Source organism: Arachis ipaensis, chromosome B08 (genome assembly GCF_000816755.2).
Source record: "Arachis ipaensis cultivar K30076 chromosome B08, Araip1.1, whole genome shotgun sequence".
Classification (NCBI taxonomy): domain Eukaryota; kingdom Viridiplantae; phylum Streptophyta; class Magnoliopsida; order Fabales; family Fabaceae; genus Arachis; species Arachis ipaensis.
The window spans coordinates 24360357-24368076 of NC_029792.2; positions in this window are offsets into that span (position 1 = coordinate 24360357).

A 7720-nucleotide genomic window follows, 5' to 3' on the forward strand; every position below is an offset into this window, starting at 1 on the left:
TTATAAAAAAATACAAAGTAAAAATAAAAGATATTAATAAAAGATAAAAATAATAAATAAAAAAATAGAGTTCATATAAAAAAAGCAATAAAAATTCCATAAATAAAACAATAACATGCATGTATGAAGGGTATGGTTAGTAAAAAGAAGTTAAAGGTTTAAAGTTAATTGTTGAACGCTAGTTAGTAAACACAGAAGTTAAGATTTGTTGCTTCGTGTAAATGTGGGTTTAAAGATAAAATCACATATGCTTTTACAAGAAGAGAAAAAGTAGTCAAACCAAAAGTTGGAGCGTTCAAGAAACTTGAACGTGCTTTTCACCTTTCAAACCAAAACAAACACACCCGATTTAGTGTTCAAATTAAAGTCCCCTTTTCACTTGTGTCTTTTTTCTATTTATAGATCACAAGGATAGATTTGCAGAGTATTTTTCTCTTCTCACGATCTAGCTTCCTCCTACTTCTCAGGCCCCGATATTGCCTTGACCATGAAGAATCTTGACTTCCAAGTTTGACATCCCACGTCTTCTCTTACCTTGGTCTTCAAGCTCCACATTCTATAAAGTGCTGCCTTCGTGTAATTATCTCATTTCGATTTTTAGAAGTCACCAACTTGACTCCTTTTAGGATAAGTCGAACCTTTGTGCGCTAACGCTCTTACGGAAAAACGGACCTATGTTGTGATACTTTGACTTACATTCTCGTGGAACAACCCACATGCTATGACATGACTTATATATTGTCGACTCACTTTTAGGTCAAATGATCATGGTCGAGCTATCTGTACTGTCGAATTTTTGTGCTAACATATTGTCCCTTGAAATTTGGCTTTTCAGAAAATGAAATTATGAGTTTCACTTGATCACGTGCCTTGCATGTGCCATTTTTTAATTTCAAAATTTGCCTTGCATAAATGAAACAGTTCCCGCATTTCTTTGGAAATACGTAACGTTTCCAATGGGCTTTAATGAGCCTCCTCCTTTTAAACTTTTTCATATTTTCAGGTTTTACTTTTTCGTTCATTTCTACCATTTTCATAATTCTTTATTTCTGCAAAAATCTTTCTCCTTTTTCTTGAAATCCTTCTTTGCCTTTTCCATGGATTTTTAATCTGGCCTCCATTCTAGTACCCGATTGTTACCATTGCTTTTTCTTCTATTACCATTGCCACCACAACTTCTATCACTATTCCTATTACTATTACTATTTCAACCATGGGAGCAATTACATAATTTTCTTTTCCTGCTTCTACTACTACTGCTGTGGCGACTGCTTCTGCTCCTGGCGGAGCTTCTGCTACTCGTGTCTCTCCTTCGCAAGAAGAAGACAATGATGATATTAACGTCGTAGCTCCTCCTCTTCTAGTGGCCGATGTGTCACAGTTTTATAACGACAATAATACTCTGCGAGCTCCAAATCCTAACGTTGAGACTACCGAACTCTGAAGAAACCAGGTATTGCTTCCATTCCAGGTAAAAAATGTCTTATATTCATATTTGGAGCCACTTTTGACTCAAGAGCAAGTCGATTCTATCTCTTCTTTCTTTCTATCTTCTCCTGAACATCTCCCTTTAATTTTTTGCAAAAATGTTAAGGCTACCTATTTTGCCAGTCAAGTTTTTAGAACAGCATCTCCTAAGGAATCTAGCTCCATATTTTCAACTTGGATGTCGAGGCTATCTTCGACTTACAAGTCCGTATGGAAGTCTTTAAACATTGCTTCTGCTCTTAGATTAGCCACTTTCGATTTGTCTTATACTGCACCTCTCTTAAAGGCTAGTTTGTACTTTTGGTACCCAGCTACTAATAACTTCCATTTTTCTTATAGAATGATGGGCCTGAACTTGATGAAAATTTCTTCTTTGACAGGCATTGCTCTCGACGGGGAGGATGCATACTGGACCACACTTCAAACCCTAATGATGTCTTCGACAAAGACATCAACTCGACTCAACTTTTGTGTCGGGTTTTATTCAAAACAACATGGGTTTCGAGGGTGACCCTATGACTGACAGTGAGCACGTAGCTTTCTTACTCTTGTGGCTAAATGCTTTTTTTTTGTCCAAAATCGATTCAGATATAAAAAAGAAATTATCTGTCGTTAGCTATCATGCTTCACTGTAAAAAATATGTCAATCTCTCTTCTCTAATTTTGAGTCAATTGTTTGAAACACTTTCTTTAGTAGTTAGTGAGACTCGACGAGGTGAGTCCTCGATCAACCCCTTTGGTCCTCTCTGGGTTGTAAACCTATGGTTGAAGGCTGTACTCGATCCTCGATTCACTGCCTCCTCTTCTGAAGTTCCAAAAGCTCATCTTGATGGTATCCGACTTTCTTTTCTTTGTTGATCGAAACCAAAAAGCATGTCATCCATTGATGCTTTTTGTTACTTCATCAATCTCCTTCTCAACATCAAGATTAATGATGACTATTCTTACTACCTGAATCCGTTTACCTGTCGAAATAGTGATGTGGGATATCTCCATTTCTTAACTAGCCACAAACCTGAAAATCAAGAAACTGTCGATGAACTATGGACGAAAATATTAACTCCCCAAATTCTTCCTGTGGGTCTCCCTTATGAGTCGACCATGCTTCTAAAATAGAAATTGGTCACCTATTCCCCCCCAATACGTGTCAAGGTAGTTTGGTTTTGCACAAGCGTTGCCTTCTCCTCTTTCTCTCGACCCTGGAGCACAAATGATCCATTATGAGGTGTCAAGTTTGGAAGAGTTTGATCAATTTTTAGACCTCAATCACCAAAGGGTGACTTCTCAATATCAACGATATGACATCAAGTTCTACTTTCTTTTAACACATGCTTTCTATAAGTGGTCTTATTCTTATTACCCATCATCTGATCAAGCACTTTTTAACTTGGTTCTTCCAACTGCACAGATTGCTGCAGCGTCGAAGAAAACCAAAGGTGAGCACATCGATGAGATTGTTACATTTGAAAAATATTATAAGGTGAAATGGAATTTCAGGAACGTAAGGTACGTTTTCATCGAGGCCTTAGAGGTATGGAAAAAGAAGAAGGAAGCACATTTCCATAGATGTCTCGATCGTTTTTAAAGCTTTGGCTCAAGACCCTTATGCTCAAAAAAGGCAATTTTATGCGAAAATTCAAGTTCCCTTCAAAGCACATTTTACTCCTTCCTTTTGATCTTGCTGATCGACTACCTGACCCTCCTACAGGAGTCTTGGTAGTGAAGTACCGACTCCAAAAGAAAGATCCTCAAACCTTGGGCATAAACATGACTGGTGCTGTCTATTACCAGGGCTTCAGGGATAAGATTCATGGTTGAACGAGGATCGATGGATATCCTCCAGGTACTATATTTTTTTAAAACTTTAACTTTTAAGTCCTTACTTATCATATATTCTCTGTATCTTTTAGCTGCTCGACCTACGGAGCTAACTGGTATAGCTCCCAACCCCAAACCAGTCGAGGAGAACTGGGAATTAGAGGAGGATGCTGCTCGAAAGAAAACCAAATCCAAACGGGGTCGGGCAGAGGACGGTTGAGTGAGGCCACACTTTCCTAAAAAAAGCGTAGTACTGTTGACATCCTTCTCGAGACTAACCCTAAGAAAGTACAAAAACCAAATTCTACTATTTCTTCTAAGGTATTTCTGTAATACCGTTAAGCTTGTAGTTGAAGTTTGTTTTGCGTATATACTTAATCTTTTTGTTATTCAGTCTAAACAGTCGAACAAAGCTCCAAATCTCGGGTCGAAGCAGGAAGTCGCTTTGAACTAGAAGTTGACCCGTCCGTTGTCGATATTGAGGTGACTCAACCTACTCCTCCCGTAGTTCCTCGACCTGTGACTATACCACCCATTCCTTTTTTAAGTCCAGTACAGCCTAGTTCGTCGACTGCTGCCTCTCTAGCCTCAACTGATTCTCCAATGGTAAATTTCTTTATCATTTCCTTATTTCATTTTGTTTGTTCATATTCACATGCCTAACTAACTTTTGCAGGCAAGCTATATGTCTTTGATAAGTGATGCAAAAACACATTAAGAGTCGGGTACTATTTTGACAACTGTTGCAACCACTTCTACATTCACTCTGAACACAAATCAGACTGCTGTCAAATAAGATTTAAAGCCCCTATTCCATGTTCCTGCACCAGAGGCTAGGGATTTAGATTTTGAAGATTTTGACTTTGATCTTGCCAACATTTTATCAGAAGCTCAACAAGTATACTCCTTAGAAGGAACAATAATTTTCACATCTTCTGGTCAAGAGCTAGAGGTTGTTCCTTCTGTTCAAGAATCAGAACCCATTGTTTCGATCCATGAAGAGAAGGTCACTTCTCCCGAGCCTCAACTGCCACCAGGTCCTGATCCTCTGATTGTTGAGAGGGTAAGCATAATTCTCGACTACCTTAACCATCATTTGGAGGAGATCAACAACAATGCTAACCTAAATGTTTGACTCCTTGATGCTATTAGTTTTTGGACCAAAAGATTCCAGCTGAAATCCATATAGCTCTAGGTGTCTTCATCGAAGACATTTACAATTATATTTTTAAGCCTAAAACAGTTGAGGAAAACTTGAGCAAATCAATTGAAGCATTGGCTACCCATGACTCGCAAATAAAGAGATATGAAATGGCCAAGTCTCAAATCGAAGAAATCTTATCAGAGGGTTGGACTAAAGAGCAAACTCTGGTACTGAGAATTGAAGCTCTTGAAAAAGAAGTAGATGAGTTGAAGGCTAGCAAGGAAAAGATTGCAGCAGCTAACTCAAATCTCACTCTCTCTTTCTGACTCAAAAAAATTAAGAAGGCACATTCATCCAAAGTCTCAAGTCGATCTACTTTAGTAGACACCATCACTCAAACCAACAAAGTTAAAGATGAGGTTTCTAAAGCTGCTACCACCTTGGGTAAAAAACAAGAGGACTTGAAGCTTATATTTAGGACTTTATTTGAATCTTAATCTCTCTAACTTATGGTTGACTCTTTATACGTGGTCGGCATTTTGTATGAACTATAGCATTTTTATTTAATGACAATGTTATGTTTTGAGATATTTTCTATTTATGTGTCGTAATTGTCAATTAGTTCTTATATCTCTTAGTTCATATGCATTACCATCACATATCTTTTCAACCTTAAAAGGTCCTTCTCATAATGGTGACCATTTTTCTTAATTTGCTCTGTGGGAAGGACTAATTTTAAAACTAAGTCACAAACTACAATTCGCTTTTTCTTTTCTTTCTTATTGTATGACTTAGTGATGCGTGAGCATCTTTCCTATCTTTTTCTAGTGAATTTGCATTCAATTTGTTGAGTTTAATAAAAAATTAATTATCTTTTAACTACTATGGATGCTACTTTAATTCGTGTGTAATTCTATTTATTTCAGGTAGCATTCAGTTGGATTTGATGGAGTTTTTGTAGGAAAAGAGAAAAAGGCGAATGATGCTGTCAATCCTGACCTCTCTGCACTCAAACCTGAATAACTCGAGCTACAGAGATTCAATGGACGTGATTCTAGTGGCATTGGAAAGCTAACTTCAAGAGCTTTTCAACGATGTATAATAGTCCACACTTCTTCTCCAACTACACTGCCAAGACTGCGCCTAACTTGAAATTTCTCAAGTTAGGCGCAAAACAATTATAAGCACGCACAAAGCAAAGGCCACAATTCAAGTTAGGCCCCCAAGTTTGCAAGTTAGGTGCCAGTCTCACAAATAACACTCCCTGGAGCACTGGCTAGGCTGCGCCTAACTTGATATTTCTCAAGTTAGGCGCAAGACACTAACAAGCACGCGCGATGCACAACAACAAGTCAAGTTAGGCGCAGAAGTTCACCAAGTAAGGCGCATGATTGGTGGTCCCAGCGTCCGAATTAGGAGTGCTCGAAGATTTAATTAATTCTGATTTAAATTTGTATTTTATTTTAAAATAGGAAAAGATATTATTTTAGTTTTAGAAAGGAGATTTTAAATTAATTAGGATTAGATATAAAAGAAAAAAAGAAACCTCTCTAGGATTCCACCTCATTCCAAATTTACAGTTTAAGAGAATCATAGTTTCCACTCTGAACCATGAGCAACTAAACCTCTACTGTTAATGTTAGGAGCTCTGTCTATTGTATGAATTGATTCTATTATTTTTCTATTTTAATTCATGTATTGATTCATATAATTTAAGAATTGTTTTCGTTCTTTATTTTATGAAATTGGGTGGAACGGAAGTATGACCCCCTTTCTAATTGAGTTCTTGTATAACTTGGAAAAGCTCTTTACTTGAACAACAACTTGAAAACATATTCTCCTAAATTTCTAATTATCTGCATTTAACGGGATACGTGACATATAATCCTCTTATATTTGGGTAATTAGGGTTTCTGTGGCATATAACTAGAATTGAACTTCACCCTCTAATTGGAATTAATTGACCAAAGAATTGGCAGTTGATGAAAGTTAGAGGAGATTAAAAAGGTCTAAGGAATTAGGGTTTAGTCACATATGGTTTGCCATGAATTAAATCTTGCATGATTAAAATAGTTAGTAAGAAAAGTCAATCAGGAAAATAGATAACTCTGAAACCTTAACTGTTTCTCCATATATTATTCTCAACTTATTTACTGCCTGCCTTCTGATATTCTGAATGTACTATTTAATGCTTTTGAACTCTCAAACACCATTTTCTATTTGTCTGACTAAGCCAATCACTTAATCAGTGTTGCTTGATCCATCAATCCTCGTGGGATCGACCCTCACTCACCTGAGGTATTACTTGGTACGACCCGGTGCACTTGCCAGTTATTGTGTGGTTATAAATTCCGCATCAAGTTTTTGGCGCCGTTGCGGAGGATTGACTGTGATTGACAACTACTCGTTTTTTGATTTCTTAGATTAGATAATTTTTCTTTTAGTTATTTTATTTTATTATTATTAATTTTTGTTTCTTTATTTGTTTATTTTTATTCCCGTAATTTTTTTTCTTTTCTTCTTTCTTTCTTTCTTTCATTCGTACCCCCTCCCCTGCTGTTTCATTTTATTTCTCTTTTCTTTTATTATTTGGTTTTCGTAAACAAAAAAATTAATAAAAAAAATAATTTAATACTAATATTTTTCTTAATTTCTGAAATTAAGTTTGCTGTTCCCTAGTTAGTCTTATTTTAATTTTTCTTATTTAATTTGCCTAATAATTTCCGTTTCTTCTTTTTTTGTTTTGTTTTTTAAAAAAATAAAATAAAATAAAATAAAATATAATAATAATAATTTAATACTAATATTTTTTTTAATTTCTGAAATTAAGTTTGGTATTCCCTAGTTAGTCTTATTTTAATTTTTTTCTTATTTAATTTGCCTAATAATTTCAAAATTTTTAGTCTTAATTTGAATAGTAATTTTCAAACTTTAGTGTTTGTTTTATTCAGTATTTTTTATTTTATCTCTTTACACAGGTTACCTCACTGGGAATTCTCTGCACTCTGACGTAGAGAGTTCCATCCTTTCTTGTCTTCTGTCTGTTTATGCGCAAGAACAGAGACAAGGAACCTATCTTAGACTTTGATCCTGAACCTAAAAGGACTTTCAGGCGGTGTTTGCAACAAGCAAGACTTTACAAGGCTGCAAAATCCACTATGGATCATAATAACGCTGTTGATGCCAACATGGCAAATTCGAATGGGAATGAGCAACCTAGGAGAGTGCTTGGCTCTTACTATGCTCCTACTGTAGTTCTTTATGGAAAAA